The sequence below is a fragment of the Microcebus murinus genome, chromosome 20, assembly GCF_040939455.1.
Source record: "Microcebus murinus isolate Inina chromosome 20, M.murinus_Inina_mat1.0, whole genome shotgun sequence".
NCBI classification, from domain to species: Eukaryota; Metazoa; Chordata; class Mammalia; order Primates; family Cheirogaleidae; genus Microcebus; species Microcebus murinus.
In genome coordinates, this window is record NC_134123.1 from 5,685,049 (window position 1) to 5,703,457 (window position 18,409).

The 18,409-nt window shown below is 50.7% G+C and overlaps 1 long non-coding RNA gene across 1 annotated transcript in view; it reads left to right on the top strand.

The window, feature by feature from the left end:
- The window catches only part of LOC105871202 (uncharacterized), a 37,268-nt gene that overhangs the window by 16,536 nt on the left and 2,323 nt on the right, over positions 1 to 18,409 (top strand). Inside the window, exon 2 of the long non-coding RNA XR_012913668.1 lies at positions 10,204 to 10,251. This is a non-coding gene — a long non-coding RNA (uncharacterized LOC105871202). The remainder of the gene's footprint in view (positions 1 to 10,203; positions 10,252 to 18,409) is intronic.

The window sequence follows — 18,409 nt, forward strand, 5'->3', positions numbered from 1 at the left end:
CAGAGAACCCACTGAAAGTCAGGCTGACTCAAGTAGCAGCAGCGCCACGAGAAGCCAGCTAAGTCCTATTCCTCTTGGACTACTAGTTATACTGTCTAGACTCAGACTCGGGGCTGTGGCACCTGGAGATTGGACCTCACTACAAAAATGTATGACGGTGTGATAGGGCAAAAAATTGCTAACCTAATTTTCCATAAAAAAAGAGAGCCCATTACTGCCATCACTCTGGCTACCCTATTTGGTCTAGGGGCAATAGGGGCGGGAACTGGCATCTCCTCCCTAGCCATGCAGCATAGGGGACTTAACTCCCTCAGGGCGGCTATCGATGAGGATATCGCCAGGATTAAAGAGTCCATCTCCCACTTAGAAAAGTCTTTAACCTCCCTCTCGGAAGTAGTTTTGCAGAACCGGAGAGGGTTAGACTTGGTGTTCCTGCAACAGGGAGGGCTATGTGCGGCCCTCCGGGAGGAATGCTGTTTCTATGCCGACCACACAGGAGTGGTAAGAGAGTCCATGGCCAAAGTAAGAGAAGGACTTGCTCGTCGCAAACGAGAATACGAGGAACAAACAGGTTGGTTTGAGTCCTGGTTCAATAGTTCCCCCTGGCTGACTACCCTGATTTCCACGCTTGTAGGACCACTAGTGATCTTGCTCTTAGCCCTGACATTTGGGCCCTGCATATTAAACAAACTTATAAGATTTGTAAAAGACAGGGTCAGTGCCGTTCAGCTTCTGGTGCTACAACAGCAATATCAAAGAATCGGGACAAATAATGCAGACCCAGAACTTGTAAATTACCCAGAAGACGAGCAAGAGTGCTCGTCGGCGATGTAAAGGAAGGGGGGAAATGTGGGGGCGCCTCGATGGCCCTTCGGCAGCGTCTCAGTGGCACAACAAGAAAAGAGTTTTCCGCCCCCCTTCATGTGAAGCAGGGTGAGGCAATTAGCGAACAGCACACATCTGTTTATACTCATACCTCCGGTTATCTCTTGGGTTGTGAAGAAAGGCAAAAGGGAGGTGGGATGCACAGGGATCGCGCAGAATTCAAAGAAAATTAATCACTTCAAAGGTCAGCTCATGGCCAGCGCATAATTAGTTTGTGCCTTGCTAGGGCCCTTTGGGGGGGGGGATAAAAGGCACCCCGCAATTCAGGTCGGGGTCCTTGCCTAAGGAGAGCGACCACTGCGTTGGGGCTCTAAGGCTCGGACCCTGGCTAGCCAGAAAATAAACCTCCTCTTTTGTGATTGCATCCTCAATGTCTCTGCTTTTCTGTCCGGTGGGGCTGTGGAAGGTCGGTCCCTAACAGAGGGTGATGGGAGAACGGAGACAAAGGCCTGCTGAGTGCACAGGCCAAGGAACTTGCCAGAACTTGGGGGCGGCCGAGGAGCCAGAAGGGACGAGGAGCGGTGCTGCACACGGCCGCGGAGGAGTGTGGTCTTGCCCACACCCTGACTTCCAGCCTCCAGAAGCGGAAGAGCAACTTTCTGCCGTTTTAAGCCCCTAAGTGTGTGGCCCTTTGTGACAGCAGCCAGACACGAACACACTGGTCACAACTCTTACTGACCTAACAGCGGTTAGACTGTGGCGAGAGGACTGCAGGGGACGCAGGCTGCAGGCCGCAGCAAAGGGCTCAAGGGGCCGTGGTTTGTTCCCTTCACAGCTCCGAGCCCTGGGCCCTGTCGTGGAGCCTCCTGGGCTTGGGTCCCCTGTCCGTCCCCCCCTGGGGGGAGGACAGGGGTGGGGCAGAGGGGCAGTGGGTGGGAGGGAGGGAGTCGGGGGCTGGGAAGGAAGGGAGGAGGAGGCTGGAGCCCCGAAGCCTGGGGTCGTGCCAAAGGAGGCCCCTGCCTGGGTCCTGCTGGTTGGGTCTGAGTCCTGGCACCCGACTACAAAGTCACAGACCCGAATTCCACCGTTAAATCCCCTTGGACGGGCGCAGCGAGGTGAATTTCATCGCAGTGACAACACGCTGTTGTCTTCCTTTCGTAAAGCACATCCACCGGACGGGTCGGCTGTGACCAATTACAATGTTTTAAAGGCTGAGTGACAGAGACACCATGACACAATCTGAACACACAGCCTGGATTTCTATAGTTCCTCCTAGTGTTTACAGCTGTCTTGCCCAGCACCGTTTCCACAACTATTTTGAAAGCAAATCACCGTTATAGAGTCTTCTGCAAACTTTCAAATTAGTTTCAATTTTCCCCCCTCCTCGGTTGAATGATGTTTAATTAGTGTCACGGAAACTCGCTAAGGAACGCTGGCATGCCTGGGCTTGGGGACATGCACAGCTGGCTCTTGGTCATTGTCTAGCTCACATGGGGCTGGACGTGGACGTGAGCTTGTGGCCAGACCAGAGCTTCTCAGACTGCGGCTTGAACGGCAGGTGTCTGTCTGGGGACTTAGGGACGGCATACAGGAATGCCTCTGGGGACCGCACCACGGGAGCCATCTTGCCGTCTGGCTGAAGAGCAGATGGTGACTCAGCCCGAGCTGGGGTGTGAGGCGCTGTATTTCTGAACCCCCGCCGGGCAGCGCCTGTCCTGCTGTGGAGGCGACACTTCAGGGAAAGAGGAGTGCGGGCCGCATCTCGGCCTGGGTGCCGCCAGCGCTCCCTGGGTGGGCGGGTTAGCTCCCGCGGCCGGCCGCGGCGGCCTCTGCCTCGCCCTTCCCCACTCACCCGCTTCCGTTCTGGTCTTGGAGTCACGCGGAATAAATCACTAAGCGACTGCACGTTTCACGAGAATAGTATCGGCTCGGGGCCTGGCACGTAGTTAGCGCTCCTTAAATTTTTGTTTTATTTTGTCAGGTTTATTGAGGCATAATTTACATACAGTAAAAATCACTTTAAAAAAGTGTAGAGTTTGATGAGTTTTGACAACGTATACAGTCATGTCACAGCCACAGCCGAGAGATAAGACGTTTCCCGTAACCAAAAAATGTTCCCCTTTCCCCTCCGTCCCCTTTCCCTCCGTCCCCTTTCCCCTCCGTCCCCTTTCCCCAGCCCCAGTTGCCGGCAGCCGCTCCTCTGATTCCTGCTCTTACAGTTCCGCCTTTTCTAGAATATCATGTAAATGGACTCATGCACATTGAGTCTGGCGTCTTTCATGTGCCACGTGCTTCTGACCCTCATTCTGCCCGCACAGACCGCGGCTCCTTCTCTTTATTGCTAAACGGCATTCCATCCCACCCCCACTGGCTCGTGGGCTGGTGTAGACAGTGCTGCGGAGATCATGTGACCGCAGGGCTCTGTGTGGACACGCGCTTTCATTTCTCTCGGGAAATTACCTAGGAGTGGCACTGCCCGGCCTCGGAGGGGAGTGTGTATAACTTCATCAGCGACTGACAAAATGTTTTCCAGGAGAGTTCCGCATCCTCACCGCTGCTTGGGTTGTCAGTCTTCCAATTTTAGTCGTTCTCGCATGCGCATAGTATCACCTCACTGTGGCTTTATTTGCACTTCTTTAATGACCACTGATGTTGAGCATCTTTTCATGTGTGTATTTGCCACTCAGGTGTCTTCCTTGGTGTAGTATCTGTTCAGATTTTTGCCCAATTTTTAAAAATATTGGATTCTTTGTCTTACTGGCATGTTGCACAAGAGGTTTTATATATTCTAGATACAAGCCAGTATTTCTATATGCATTTTAAAATATTGCTACCCCCAAGAGACATTTTAGGTATTTTTTTCCTAATGTCTCCCCCTCCATGAGACTTAACACCACAGATATATTTTAACTGTGTATCTATTTTTTACTGTGGCCCTTTGGAGGAACACACACCATTGTAACATCTAAGGGTTTTACCGCCCCCAAGAATAAATGTTTGACTTCTTGAGGGTGATATCACCTCGATTGAGAATGCATACAATTATCAGATATGTGCTTTGCAAATGTTTGCTTTCAATCTGTGACTTGTCTTTTCATTTTTCTTGCGAATGTCTTTCATAGAGCATGGTTTTTAATTTTGATGAAGTCCAGCATATTAGTTATTTCTTTTATGGCTTGAGGTTTTTGTTTTCCATTTAAGCATTACTGGTCTAAATGCAGGTCACAAACATTTTCTCATATGTTTTCTTCTAGAAGTTTTATATCTTTAGCTCTTACATTTAAGTTTATGATCCATTTCAAGTTACTTTTTTTTTTTTTTGAGACAGAGGCTCACTCTGTCACCCTAGGTAGAGTGCAATGGCATCATCACAGCTTACTGCAACCACAAACTCCTGGGCTTAAGCGATCCTCCTGCCTCAGCCTCACGAGAAGCTGGGACTATAGGAGCACGGCCATGACACCTGGCTAATTTTTTCTATTTTTGATAGAGACGCTGTTTTGCTCTTGCTCAGGCTGGTCTTGAACTCTTGAGCTCAAGTGATCTTTCTGCCTTGGCCTCCCAGAGTGCTAGGATTACAGGCATAGCCACCATGCCTGGCCTCAAGTTACTTTTTGTATATGGTTCAACATAACGGTCAAGGTTCCTTTTCTTTTGAAATGAATGCCCAATTTTCTAACACATTTGTTGAAAATACATTATTTCCCCATTCAATTACCATGGCACTTTGCCAAAAATAAATTGATCATGTAGGTGTGGGTCTATTTTTGGACTCTTAGCTCCTTCCACTGATCTATATGATTATTATTATGTGAATACTACATGATCTCATCTGAAATCACATGGTATGAGTCCTCCAGCTTTGCTCTTCCTTTCCAAAATTGTTTTGGCTATCCTAGGTTGTTCATTCTTCACGTAAATTTAGAATGAGTTTGACAGTTTCCACAAAAAGCCAGCTAGAACTTTGACTGGGATTACACTGAACACACAGGATATTTGGAGAGTGTATTAGGATTCTATAGATGCATATGTATATACACACACGTGTATATATACATGTGTATACACATGTGTATATACACATGCACACACACACATTTATCATGAGGAATTAGTTCACATGACTGTGGAGGATGACAAGTCCAAATCCGCAGTGTGGTCAGGTGGGCTGAGACCTGGGAGAGCAGGTACAGCCAGCGGCAGTCTGCGGGGGCCCTCCCCGAGGGGGTTGGCCTTTTTGCTTTATTTGGCCCTCCACTGATGGAACGAGGCCCACCCCACATCAAGGAGGGCACTCTCCTTACTCAAAAATCCACTGATTTAAGTGCTCATCACATCCCCAAATGCCCTCCAAGCTGACACATAAAATTAAGCCTTGCAGGGAGAGTTGACACTTTAACACTATTGAGTCTTTTGAGCCATGAACGTAGTTTGTCCACATTTATTTTGGTCATTTATAAAATTTTCTTTCAGCAATGTTTTATAGTTATCAGCATACAGATCCTGCGTATATATTGTTCAGTTGATCCATAACTATTCCATGTTTTTTGAAGCTGTCATACATTTTTTTTAAATTTCAACTTACAATTGTTCACTTTGACTACATAGAAATATAACAGATTTTTGTATTGATCTCGTATCATTGACCATGCTAAATTCACACATTTTTATAGCTTTTTGATAGATTCTATTAGATTTTTTAATGTACATTATCATATTGACTATAAAGAGTTTTATTTCTTCTTTTTCAATATGTATGCTTTTTAATTCTTTTGCTTTCCTTATTGCACTGGTTAGGACTTTTTTTTTTTTTTAGAACCTTAGTACAATGTTGAATAGAAATGGTGAGATAGGTACTTTAAAAAGTCTGTTATGAGATCTATTGAGCTGATCATTTCATTTGGTTTTTCAGTTTATTGATACGATGAGTTTACACATTTCCGAATGTTAATTCAACCCTTTATCGTATTTTATCATATCATAGTTTATCACATTTCTGTGATAAACTTCACTTAGTCATGATGCAGTATTCTTTTACATACTGCTGAATTTCATTTGTTCATATTTTGTTAAGTATTTTTGAGTTTATGTTCATGAAGGACATTGCTCTAGAGTTTTCTTTTCTTGTGCCTTTTGGGCCAACACCTTTCCCAAGCTTCTAAAAGCCACCCAGGGGGGGTACTAGACTCATCTCCTGGAAGCCTGGCCAGGGTGTTAAATCCTGCGTTAAAGGGGACAGCTCCTTAGTCAACAAATGTTCCTTTATCTGGCAACATATTCTGCCCACCTTGACCCAGCGTCCTCGGGATTCACGCCTGGGCACACACTCCTAGGCCTACTCTAGCCCTGCCAGTGCATGCCCACTAGGACCTGCAGTGTCTTTCACTTTGAAACCTTCTTATCCCTTAGCAGGCTTGGCACAGTTGACTCATGCTGAGACTTGACCTTAGAAAGTAGTGTGGTGGCAGGGAGAAGAGGTGACAGCAGACACTGAGGAGGTCCAGTATTGCTCTACAACCTCATCCACGGCTTCTTGGATAGTCTCCCACAGGTGGAATGGACCACTTCTGCAGACCCAGAGGATTCAACGTCCTCAAATGCAAGCATTCAGAAGTCTCTCCCCAAGTTCTGCAGTCCTGCACCTTCCTCGTCCGTGACCTGACTTTGGTGTAAAGCACTTGCCTACTGTGAGAATTCGAATTGAGGTTTCTCTCAAGTCCTGAAACACTCTTATTCTTAATCCAGGCCAGAGAGCCAGCTGTCTGCCTCCAGCTGCAAGAGATGAGAGTTTCTATAATGCGGCCAAGGGGGCTCTTCATAGGCACTTTCTCTTCTGAGCTTCTCAAACGTCAAAGCTCATGTATAAGGCAGTGCATCCCTCCTCTGTATCCCATGTCCCAGGTGCAAGTCTTAGTGTCTGCACTGCCACTGCATGCCACGGGCTATTCTATTCTGCTACCACTGATGACGCTGTCATTTCTCCCCAGCCAGGGACTTGGGAATCCCACCCTGCTAGTCCGTTTCCTGGGACCAGTCCTGGTACCGACTGTATTAGCTGGGGTTCCCCAGAAGCACAGTCTGAGATGGGGATCCAGGAAGCACGTGATTAACTGAGGGTTCTCTCTGGGGAAGTCCTGTAAGGGAGGGAATTGGGCAGAATAAGAGAAGTGTGAGAGAAGAGCAAGGAAGTGAACTTCAGCAAAGCCCAGTCTTGGGCCCAGGCCGCGTTGGCCGTGGGGAGCCCTGCACCTCTGCATCATGCTGCAGCTGTCCTTCCCTTGAAACCAGCGTCTTTGGTAGCTTTTGATCAGTCAGTCATTGGCTGTGGTCTGCCCTCGCTGTGTGTCGGGGTTTAACTTCCAGGTCAAAGTGCCTTTCGTGAGCTAAAGGTGATTTCCCAGAGAAGGGTGCAGCCAGGATCTGTTGTCTGCTGAATTTGCAGCAGCCTGGTCCAGAAAGGGCATCTGGAGGGAAAACAGCATCCTGAAGACCCCATATAACCTAAAGCTAGCATAATTCCTGACTTGCTTTTCCATGAGGGTGGCAGTTCTGTATTCTTGGAACACACCTGTCTACCATGGCAATGGGTTTCTTTTTAGCAATGTTTCTGACATTTTCCAGAGCATGGACTCCTAAATGAGCAGGACATCGTAGTGGGCTTTGCTCCTCTTCCAGATAACTTTATCTCTTCCGTGCTCCTGCCCAGAGTTATTGATTTTTAGGTTTTTTTTTTAAGCACAAACACTATTGCTACCTTTTAATAAATGCTTGGATAATTAAAAAATATTTTGAATCACAGATCAGTTCATATTAAAGATAATATGTACTAGTCACCAAGCATATTGTCGTAAGTTGCGAGGGGCAACAGTGCCTGTCAAACGTGGTGGCAAAGGACAGCACGCCCTTCTTTCCCCAGCTGAAGGAGCACTGCCGTGTTGCATGATAGAAATGCAGTTTGAGCTCACTTGGCCCTCCAGCTTCGAAATTGCACAATTCTTGGTGAATTATTTTACTTTGGGGAATTTTAAATTTCATATGTAACATGGAGACATTATTTTTATATGACATAGTTGCAAAATCACATCATTTAAATTCACACCAAATGTAGCATGCAGTGTTGTCTCCTAATGCCATTCTAGATTTTTCTTTTATATTTAACTTCTTAACTTCTCATATTTAACTTGACTTCTTAGTGCAATAGGAATTTATTTTTGTATATGATGTGAGGTAGGGATCTGACTTTTTCTTTTTTCCAAATGGAAAGCTAAATGTCACAATCTCATGTATAGAAAACTTCATCAATTCTCTGATTTTTCCTGTATATGTGTTCCCTTTCTGGGTTTTCTATTCAGCTCTTTTGGTTTCTTTGCCTAGTCTTATCAGCTTCATGCTTTTTTAAATACTTTACAATCTGTTTACATATTTTGTAGGACAAATGTGCAAACAATTGTTTTCCCTTTTCACGTTTTTCTTGGCTGTTTTCTTGAATTTTCTTTTTCAAATGAATTTTAGCATTGACTTGTCCAGCTCCATAAAAAATTCTGTAGGGATAGTGGTTGGGATGGTATTGAATTTATAGTTTAATTTGAGGGGATTTGACATTTTTACAATATTGAGTGTTTCCATCCAGGTCCATGGCTATGCCTTTCCATTTATTCAGGTCTCCTTTTATGTCCCACAGTAAACTTTTATAGTTTTCTTCACATAGGTCCTGGACATTTCTTGGTAGGTTTATTCCTAGGTATTTTATATATTTTTTGTTTTCATTGTGAATGAGCCTGGAGGGTTTCTGGGACTGTACTTACATCATGACACAATTCTTTAGGCTTGGATGGAAAGAAACGTTTCTACCACTTCATTGTTCCCAAGTGAAGGTGCCTGTGCTCCCACTGCGGCAAGGCAGTGGGTAAACCGATTGCAGGCGTGACTCGCGTTCGTTAGTGTGCAATCCTTGGGTCGCGACCGGTCAAGTGCTGCTGCAGCCTCCCATTTGGACACAAGGGCAGGTGTCATCGCCAATGGTTCCAATGAAAATCGGTTCTGAACAGTCATTTTACTGATTTCCCCGCCGAACGCTCCACCCCCTGCCCTTTGCGTGTGTTTGCTGCTAACACAGGGTTACGTGGGGTCGTCTCTCGCTCCGCAGCAGCTCTGGCTGCCGTGGTTTGGTTGTGGGTCCTTGATCCCGCCAGCCCGACTCCATCTGCTTTCCATCTTCCAGGGACTGTGGACAAGTTCTGCCAGCATGGCTATGGATTCACTGTTTGTCTTTTAAACAGAGCTTTCCTTCCAGGGATCGGGGAGGGAGGACAGGTGGGTGGTGTGCCCAGGTTGCCCTCCTGAGTCTATCATGTTGCGTGCCCATTTTTCCTAGGTCAGGAGAGCCCTCGGAAGTTTCCATGGTGACGCAGTGGCCAGCAGGGGGAGGGAAGTTGAAGGCACGGAACAGAGGAGATAAGTGGCACAGCGCTGTCCCTTAGGGAGCGCGGCCTGGGCTCGAAGGTGGCAGTGAGGTGGCTCCACACAGGCAGGACGGGCCAGGAACAGGCACCGTGTCGTGCGCCCCCACGCGTGGTGACAGGAAATGGACTGTGCTCCTGCCAGTATTTGTCCCTTGTATGTTCTCTGTGAGATGGGGTGACAACTTGAGGTTGTCACCGGGAGAGGGAGAGAGAGGAAGAGAAGAATCAAGGGTTTCCATAAAGAAAAACATGTTTGAGATAATCACGGTGGAGAGTGTGACAGAGATTGGGGACCCCCAGGGCCCCTCCGATCAGACGTCCCACCTACAGAGGCCGGCCCTGGCCAGGCCTGAGTCTCTCCCGGGAGGTGCTGGTTTAGAGTGGGCAATGGGTCCGCTTAACCCTTCCCAGCTGGGATTTTCTCTGCACAGCGTGCTTGGCAGCCGTGGGGGGCTGGGAGACGAGCCCCCTCTCCTGGATGGGCGTGACGGTGACGTCAACCTCAGGGGGTGGCTGTGAGTCATCCACTGGGATGGACACTGAGGCATGGCAGCAGGAGAACGTCGCCACGCTTGGGGGACATCGTTATGAGCCGGGCTGGGATCCTCACGCCCGTGCTGTCTCTTTCTAGTCACAGAAAAACATTGCTGAGGTGAACCCCGAGAGAGAGCAGTGGGGATGGGTGACGCTGCCCCCCTGACTGAATTGTGGAGCTGCCTCTTATTCCCCTGCCCTTCGGGCCTTCCCCGCACCTTGGCGTCCCTCAGCTCCAGCATGGCTGAGGCTCGTCGTCCTTGGCTCACAGTCAGGACGTGACACCGCCATCCACATCTTGAGGGCAGTTTCTTAGGCAGCTGGGTGTGGCGGGCGCCGACCGTCTTCCTGCCCATACTGGAAGCCACTCTCCTGTCCCCAGGTACCCGGCTGCGACACGGAGCGCTCTTGTGGCCAGGTGCCTTGCAAGGTAAGCCCAGAACACGCAAGCCCAGGCGGAGGCCCGCGCGCCTTGTACAGCGCATTTGTGGCGTTTGGCCGTGGGGGTGTGGTGCCCGAGACCGGGCAGCCACAGACGCCCCTCACCCCAAAGTTAGGTGGGTGCCCAGACCTGCCCGCACGCCCGCTCGGCAGGCGAGGTGCAGTGACGGTGCCCCTCCTGCTCCGGCACAGCCAGCCTCATCCATAGGAACTCTTCTCGCCCGAGTCTGAAATCCGGAGAGGGCTCCAGAATAAACCTTCAGATATGTCCCCAAGCGCCGCTGGCTGCGTCTGTTCCTCGCTCCTAGAAAGCAGGGGCTGCTGGAACAGAAGGCGGAGGGATCGGCAGGGAAGGCAGAGCCCTGGCCGGCGTGAGCCACAGTTTGTGTCACCTGCACGGTCACCTCGGAGCCGGTGGCCGTCTGTCTGCACCAAGCCCAGCCACTGGGTGGGACCCTCCAGAGTGTCCCAAGAGAAAGCTGAGGCTTCAGCAAAGGGTGCAGAAACCTGCGCCTGGTGGGGGCAAGTTGGAGAACTTCAGCGTGTCACTCGCTCTTTTCCCAAATTCCTCTTTTCCCCTTATTTAATTTTTTCCCCAGAAAAACGTGTGATTTTATATGCTTTTCTCTGCATGTATTAAACAAATTGCACAGCTGAATAGCTTTTCTTAAAACCTGGACATTCCCCAAAAAGAAGTTTGCCAGCACAGACAATTAAGCTTTCTTCTCGGAACAATGGAGTGACTGACTGGCACATTTGAAATGCAAGCGTGGTTTTTATCCCACTGTTCGTCCTCCGAGCTGATAAACAGCAACAATGGGGAAACAGCTGGGACAGGAAAACATTTGAGTTCGTATTTTCAAAGCAAGCAAGAAAGAAACCCGTCAGTGTGGGCCAGAGCCCGTCTTCCGCCGGAGGGCGAGCGGCATTTGGGGAGGGAAAAATACTATACATATTTCTAATCAAACATTACATATTTATTAATGTGCAGCTGGTGCATTGTATTCCGAGTGGTGGCGGTGGGGGTGTCTCCCCCGTCCCACGCCACCCGCCTTGTTCCTCTAATGTGTCTTGCCTGGCAGGCTCGCATTGTTCTGCAACTGACATTACTTCACAAGAGCCCAGACTGCGCAGTTTACCGGGAGTCACAGAGACAACCGCTCTCCGAGGCTCGGGTCTCTGACGTAGGCGCCATCTGAGCCTCAGTTTCTGCTCTGGGACCAGGCGGGGAGGGTGGGGGAGGTGTTTTTAGGCAGGTGCATCGGGATGCCGTAGATGGGCAAGCCCCTAGCACGCCTGCTGCCACCCCACCCCGCATCCCTTCCACGAAGGCCGCGCTCCTGCCCACGTGTCTTTCTAAACGTGGGAGTGGATTTATTTTGATGCTTCTTGAGATTAAACTTGCCGTGCGTTTCACTGAGAGCAGGGGTGGGTCTGTTCATTAGGTGGGGAGGCTCACCTTGTCAATTTCCATCGAGCGCTGGCTCCAGCGGTCACTTTATCATCGTTTGTCGGCAGCCTTGGCAGGTTGTACTCAGCCCCCACTCCTCCCGGGCCCGCTCTCATAACTTCATTGGCTTTATGGCAGCAGCTGAGTTCCCTTAGGTAATCGTCTAATAGATCGACTTTGCCCTAATATCCGTAATACGCTAAATGTGGAAGGACGTGTAAGAGAGGCTGAAACGTGAACGCCCAGACACGCCACACACTCCGACACAGCCGGCCCGCCGTGCATTGTCGCGCCCATCCATCTTTGGACATCCCATTATCCTGAGTAAGGGGGTCTGTCTCTTGGAGCTTTGAAAAATTACAGCTGAGACTTCGGCCTCCCTCTGGTCTTACGGACCAAAGGAATTGAGCATGGGAGTTTGGAAAGAGTTCTGCGCCAGGGGGCACCCAGCTCGTGGGGCCCGGCTCGGGCAGCACCTTCTGTCCTCTCGTGACCTCTCCCTCTTCCCATCCGTCCACCGAGAGGCGCCAGCAGAACGTCAAGGTTCTCACACTCAGGTTCACGCCTGGGCCAGGCAGCAGCAGAGACGGACGGGTGGGCTGGGTAGGGACTGTGTGGCCCTCGGCACGCACCGCTCTGCCTGTAGGGCCAGCAGCATGTTGCTCGGGGCTAATGCGGGCCTGGGGGGCCCAGAGGTTCGTATTTTTAAAGAAAAACAGTTTCTGAATTTTTTATGTCAACTAGTTTAATTGTTAGGCTGGCACTGAGTTAAAGAAAAACACTGAGTTAATAAAATGCAATGTCTACTGGGGATGATTAATGACAGTCGTGAGGATGATGGTTAATGATAACTAGCATACTGAGTGCTTATCAAGTACCGGCACTGTCCGGACAGGTCCCACCCTCACAGCCCTGCTGGAGGACAGGCTCTGACGTTACCCTGTCTCACAGGTGAGGAAATGCAAGCACAATAAGTAACTTGCCAAGGTCACTGTCCTTGCTGTTCAGACGATCAGGTAACTGGTTTCTAGGAACTTAGAAATCAGCCGACAGGGTACCCTGGCCTTGTGGGAAGCATGGCTTGTATCCGAAGATGGGTTTCCTGGCCATCTTATTACCTCTAATAAGGCCAACTTATTACAATGTTCCACTTAGGGAAAAACCCTATGCACTTAAAAATAATGTACCTGTTTTCTGGAACTTTCCACCTCTATGTTCCCCCGTCCTTCAGTACTGTGGGTTTTCCTTAAGTAGCAGGGAATAGCCATGCTAATTACTAACGTGTAGGGCAGAAGTGAAGGACTTGGTTTGGGATTTCCTGGATTTACCACAGCACACCTCTTTCATAGCCTGAACCTCTGTCGCAGGTTTGCTGAACTGTGTGAAAACTCCAGCTGCCTGCTCCTCTCCCCGAAACTCAGCCCTTTGGCCTCCTCACTGGATATCTATCTGAAACTTACTAGGTCCTTAATAAACCTTTGTGGGATGAATGTTTGGTGAATTAAAAATCTAAATATAGGGTGCTTTGAACAAGGATTTCTTTCTTTCTTTTTTTAATGGCCACTGTGTTCAATTATTTCCTGTCGTTATCTCTGGATGTCATTTTTGTACGCACTGTCATAGACTAGCATAACGTGCATACACTTATGTGTGATTCAACATATACATGCACATGCATCTATGTGAACCAACATGGATGTATACACACACTTACATGTAATATGATGTATATACACATGTGTAGTGCACATACATACATGTGGTTCCATATACACACGTAAATGCTTGCATGTGGCTCAAACACATGGGCAATGCAGACACTTACATATGGTTCAATCTATACATGTGCACATGCTTACATGTGGTTTGACATGCATATGTGTACATACTCCACGTTGTTCAGATACGGCTGCAGGGTGGGGGTTTCGCTGTTGTATCCCTGAGTGACGCTGGTCTCGGGGTTAGAAGTGATGATATGAGTTTCCCTCACCCGAACACGAGGGAGAAGGATGGGGAGCTATTTCTGTTCCTCACCTGAGCCAGGATCTGTGGCTGCCCCAGCGGACGTTTGCCGTTGGCGGATATGCGGCGTTACCGGGGGTGGTGGACGATGTTCGCCGGCCGGCATGGCCGTTTTCAGGAGAACCCTTCGGCTGTGCGCAGTTCCACGCGTAGAGCCCACCAGGGAAGACTGTCCCAACCTTGCAGGCGGGCCAGCGAAGGCAGCCAGGGTTTTCTGGGCTGCGAGGTGGCAGTTAGCCCCACGGCGAGTGTCCTGTGCACAAGCACACGCCCGTGCATAGGATGCAGCGAGTGCCATCGGATGTGTGCGGGCCGCCATGGATGGCTCTGGGAGGGGCTCAAGATGGGGGTGGTGTTACCACCCTGGGGGAAGTCGGGGGTGGCCAGAGCCTTGTGGAATGGGGCTGTCAACCTTTCACCTGGACTCGCATTTCATTCCAGGGACTTCAGGGAGGCCTAGTCGCAAAGAAGTGAAGAAATGGCTGATTTTCAGTTGGGGGGGGGGTGCAGCAGATTCCGTTAGACTTGAACGGTGGCAACTGGCAGCTCGGGGACAGGGGGCTCTGTCCCTCAAACCCACTTTGGAGGGATAAAAGGAGGGACAGGTGAGGAGTCGAGAAGGGTCACCTCAGAAGAAAGCAGAGGATAGTGATAATTGTTGACGATGTAATTCCAGCACCAACTACATACCCATTTCGGTGCCCGTGCCTTTCATAATTTCTAAACCTGACACAGCGACTCTGAGTTGATATCTTTAATATCTAGGTCCTTTTCCCCGTTCCTATAGCTGAGGCTCAGAGGAGCTAAATCAATCCACACAGACGTACGCAGCGTGTATGTGCAGAGTCAGTTTTGGAACCCAGGCCGTAAGACTCCAAAGCCCTCTTCCGTCCCGCCGAGGCGACCACCCCCTCTGGGCCCGCACTCGCGAAGCCTGGGGCCCTCCGTCCCGGCCCTCCCCGCTAGTGGCCTGGTCCTTAAGGCTGGTGGGAAAGAAGACGTGGCCCAGTGACCGATCGCCCGTCCTGCTCAGGATCCCCAAGGCCGGAGCTGTTCCTTCCGTCCGGGGAGCGCGAGCCCAGCCTTTTCCAAACTCCATAATTTCTGGGACAAGAGAAGGTAGGAGGCGGCTTGGGCCTACTGTCCCGGCTTCAAGGTTATCCAGATAGCGGCGCATTTGCATGGCGGTGCCTGGGCACGGCGCGGCGGGCGCGGGCGCAGATAAGGCCTGCAGCGCGCGCTATCGCGCCGCCCCTACGCTCGGCTGGACATGGAAATCTCCCGCCAGCCGCCGCCCGCCGCCCGCCGCCTCCGCGCCGCAATTCCGAGGGTAAAATTGATTAATATTTGTTTTCAAAATGACACGCCGTGATGTATGGGCCCTTTTACAACTTAAATTAATACTTTAAAGAGATGAATGGTCTCTACAGAGGGTGTTAAAGTTCAAGCCCAGGGAATTTGCATATTTATATTACAGCCAACTGATAGTAATTGTGGGAACGGGCTGCAATGCTGTTCGTTTGTCATTTTCAGAGTGCTGTGCTTCTGCCCGGACCTCATTAACTCCGAAGTCTCAGCCCCTCCGCCCTGCGGGACGCGGCCGGCAGCCGGGCCCCCAGGGCCTGTGGTCGGGCCACAGTCCTGCCTCTTGGTGTCCCGGAGGCTGAACCCCTCAGGCCGGGGCACCTGTTCACTGAGGCCAAGACACACCTGCAGGGGTGAAGTCAGGTGCCTGGAGCTAGCAGACTCCAGGTTCTGTGGAACCTCACCCCTTCTCACTGCCTTCAGTTGGCCTAGAGGACAGCCATGCTCCCCTCCTGACTGAAGTTCTCCCAAAGCACATGCTTGGATCAAAGGCCCGAGGGCAAGAGGTTTCTCCGGGAGGGATCCAGGGAACCATGGAAGGGAGGAGGAAGCCATGAAGGGCGAGATACCAGACAGGCGGCAGCCTGGGGCAACCGCCCTGCCGTCCTGCCGGGGAGCCTGGGGGCGCTGCGGGCACCTTCGGGGTCACTTCCTCACCAGAGTGAGGAGCCGGGTCTCTAGTCTTCAACTCCACTTCTTCCCGGCTGAGGGCTGCTCCCAGGCATGTGATTAATAATTCCCAGCGCCTCCTGCCGCCTGAGAACTGGCTGCAAAAGCCCCGGGTGACACTGCTGGGCCGATGGCCTGCACCGAGGGGTGGGAAGCCCGAGTCTCCCAACTGGGCTCCCTGTGTCTGCCCCGTCTCCCCCCACCCCACCTACCCTCCTCTCAGCAGCCGGGATGATCCTTTCGAAACTAAGTCAGGCCAGGTCACATTTCTGCTCAAAACCCTTCCCTGACTGCCTCTTCCTCTTTGGAGTAAAAACCAAATGCCTTGCTCAAGGCCCTGTGTGACCGGTCTGGCCCCCTCCCTCCCTGACCTCACCTCCCGTTGTTGCCGCGGGCTCCAGCCATGCTCCTGCCTCAGGGCCTTTGCACTGCTTTTGTTCCGGATTCTCTCTCCCCTCCCAGCTCTCAGTGGCGAAGCTTCCCTTCTACACCCTAGAGACTGTTCCACCCCCTTACCCACCCCTCCGAGCCCGCCCCCCACCTTGTGTCTCCCCTGCTTTCTTCCTCCTTCTAGCCCTGCTCACCGTCCGGCACGGGGCACGCTGCTCTGTCTTGTTTACTGTTCTCTTCCCCCTGGAAGGTAAGCGCCACGAGGGCAGGGACTTGTCTCTTCACGGCTGTGTCCCCCACACCGAGAACAGTCCCTGGGGTGTGGGAGACACTCAACAAATCTGCACTGAATGAAGAATGAGTGAAAGTGGCCGGCAGTGAGTGTGTGGTGGCCCCGCTGCCCGGCGGGCTGGCCGGCCCACCAGCCCCACACCCAGCAGGCCCCGCGCTCATTCAATGCCTCGCCGCAGCCGGCTGGCGACGTGCTGGGCTGTATTTGTGGAGCAGTCTCAGCTTCACAGCAACATTGAGCAGAAAGCGCAGCAGTTTCCCGACGCCCTCTGCCCCAGAGCATGGCGGCCTCCCCGTTAGCGACGCCCACTCCGGGGCGCGCTGGGCCCAGCTCATGGCCTGCACCGACACACCGTCGTCACGAAGTCCACGGTTCCCTTCACGCTTCGCTCTGGGCGTGTGCGTTCTGTGGGTTTGGACAAACGTATAGTGACACGCATCCAACTGGGTCGTTTCACTGCCCTAAGGATCCTCCGTGCTCCGCCTGTCCCCCCCCCCCCCCCCCCCCCCCCGTGAACCCCTGGCACCCCGATCTCCTCACTGTCTCCATAGTTTCGCTGTTTCCAGAATTTCCTATAGTTGGACTCACGTAGTATGCCGTCTTTTCAGACTGGCTTCTTTCACTTAGACATGTGCGTTCACGAGTCCTCCGCGTCTTTTCATGGTTTGGTAGCTCATTTCTTTCCAGTTCTGAGTAATATTTCATGGTGTGGATGTGCCACAGTTTGTCTATTCGCCTACAGAAAGACGTCTTGGTTGATTATGAATTTTGGCAATTATGAATAAAGCTGCCGTAAACACCTGTGTGCAGGTTTTTGTGTGGACGTAAGTTTTCAACCCCTTTGTGCAAACACCACTTCGTGCGAAGGCTGCATGATGTGGTTAGAGTATGCGCAGTTCCGAAAGAGACCGCCTGTCCCCAAAGTGCTGTGCCAGTTGCATCCCCAGCAGTGAACGAGGGGCCGGGAATGCCCGTCCTCACCAGCGTTGGGTGTTGTCGCTGTTCTGGATTTTGGCCATTTGAATAGGCGTGTAGTGGCATCTCATTGTTGCTTTAATTTGCATTTCCCTGATGACATGTGATGTGGAGCAACTTGTCATACGCTTATCTGTGATCCCTGTATCTTCTTTGGTGAGGTGTCTGTTAAGGTCTTTGGCCCATTTTTAAATTGAATTGTTCATTTCTTATTGTTGAGTTTTAAGAGTCTTTTGTGTATTTTGGAGAAGAGTCTTTTACCAGAGTATCTTTTGCAAATATTTTCTCCCAGTCAGTGGCTTGACTTCTTATTCTCTTGACTGTTGTCTTGAAATTTTTAACAATTTTGGAATAAAAGACTCTGCATTTTCATTTTGCACTGGGACCCACAAATTATGTAGCCAATGCCACTTGCAGAGTTACTAGAAGTTAATTCATTCTGCAAATGTGCTAAGCATTGGGTCTGGGCAGGGATTTTGCAAGGAATTTCTAGCTGGTGGTGCTTCTAACGATGGTGGTTTTCCTCTTAGAGATGTTTAGGGGGACAGGAGAGCCCACCATTGACAATCCTTGAATGTGGGGAGCCCCCCACGTGGTAAAAGCAGAGGTTTTTATTTCTCATGCTCATGAACCTCCCACAAACCCGCATGTTCAGGCATACGCAAAGGAGCAGACTCATGGGCACACAGAGTTTTTGTAGATTAATTGCAAAATTGGCCCTAGTCCCCCATCCCTCCTGGTCCCCAGGGCAGTGTGACTTTGCAGCTCTTCCCATTACGTGTGGAATCTGTTTATTTCTCCATCTCTCGAACTTGTGGGCTGCTGTGGCCAACAGAATATGGTAGAAGTGATGTGCGCCAGCGATGAGCTCTCTCCTTCCTGAGTTTTGTGTCCGCAGTGAGAGCGAGCCTGGGCTAGCTTGCTGGGGGCTGAGAGACCACGTGGAGCAGGGAGGAGTCAGCAAAGGTGCCCTCGCTGAGGTCG